The sequence below is a fragment of the Triticum dicoccoides genome, chromosome 2A (genome assembly GCF_002162155.2).
Source record: "Triticum dicoccoides isolate Atlit2015 ecotype Zavitan chromosome 2A, WEW_v2.0, whole genome shotgun sequence".
NCBI lineage: Eukaryota > Viridiplantae > Streptophyta > Magnoliopsida > Poales > Poaceae > Triticum > Triticum dicoccoides.
This window is the reverse complement of record NC_041382.1, coordinates 579,658,860-579,659,877: the sequence shown is the minus strand read 5'-3', so window position 1 is coordinate 579,659,877 and position 1,018 is coordinate 579,658,860.

Sequence of the window (1,018 nt, the reverse complement as noted above, 5' to 3'; positions counted from 1 at the left end):
AAAAACAAGTAGAGAAGTAAATGAAAATGAAAGAAATAGAAAAAGGAGAAAGGGAAAAATAAAATATAAAAAAAATAAAAGAAAAAAGGGAAAAAAGGAGAAAGGAATAGCAGTAGCGGGTTTCAGTAAACGCGCTATAGCTAACTTAGCTATAGCACGTTTCTGGAAACGCGCTACCGTTACGTTTCACTTAAACAGCGGTTTCCCCCCACCCCGCCCCCCGGCCACCAATTCTTCCCCAAATCGTCCCTCGCCCTCGCCGCCGTCTCCTCACCGCCGCCGCCCGAGGCCGCCCTCAGCCTCACCGCCGCCGCACGAGGCCGCCCTCAGCCTCACAGTGTTGGGGAACGTTGTAGAAAACAAAAAAATTTCCTACGTTTTCACCAAGATCCATCTATGAGTTCATCTAGCAACGAGTGATCGGATGCATCTACATACCTTTGTAGATCGCGAGCGGAAGCGTTCAAAGAACGGGGATGAGGGAGTCGTACTCGTCGTGATCCAAATCACCGGAGATCCTAGCGCCGAACGGACGGCACCTCCGTTTTCAACACACGTACGGTCAGCGTGACGTCTCCTCCTTCTTGAACCAGCAAGGGGGAAGGAGAGGTTGATGAAGATCCAACAGCACGACGGCGTGGTGGTGGATGCATCAGTCACCGCAGCAGGGCTTCGCCATTCTTCTGCGAGAGGGAGAGGTGTAGCAGGGGAGAGGGAGGCGCCAAGACTTCAGGGTGCGGCTGCCCTCCCTCCCCCCCTTTATATAGGCCCCCTAGGGGTGCGCCGGCCCTAGGAGATGGGATCTCCTAGGGAGGGCGGCGGCCAAGGGGTGGAGTGCCCCCCAAGGCAAGTGGAGGCGCCCCCTCCCCTAGGGTTCCCAACCCTAAGCGCATGGGAGGGCCAAGGGGGGGCGCACCAGCCCACTATGGGCTGGTTCCCTCCCCACTTCAGCCCATGGGGCACTCCGGGATGGGTGGCCCCACCCGGTGGACCCCCGGGAACCTTCCGGTGGTCCCGG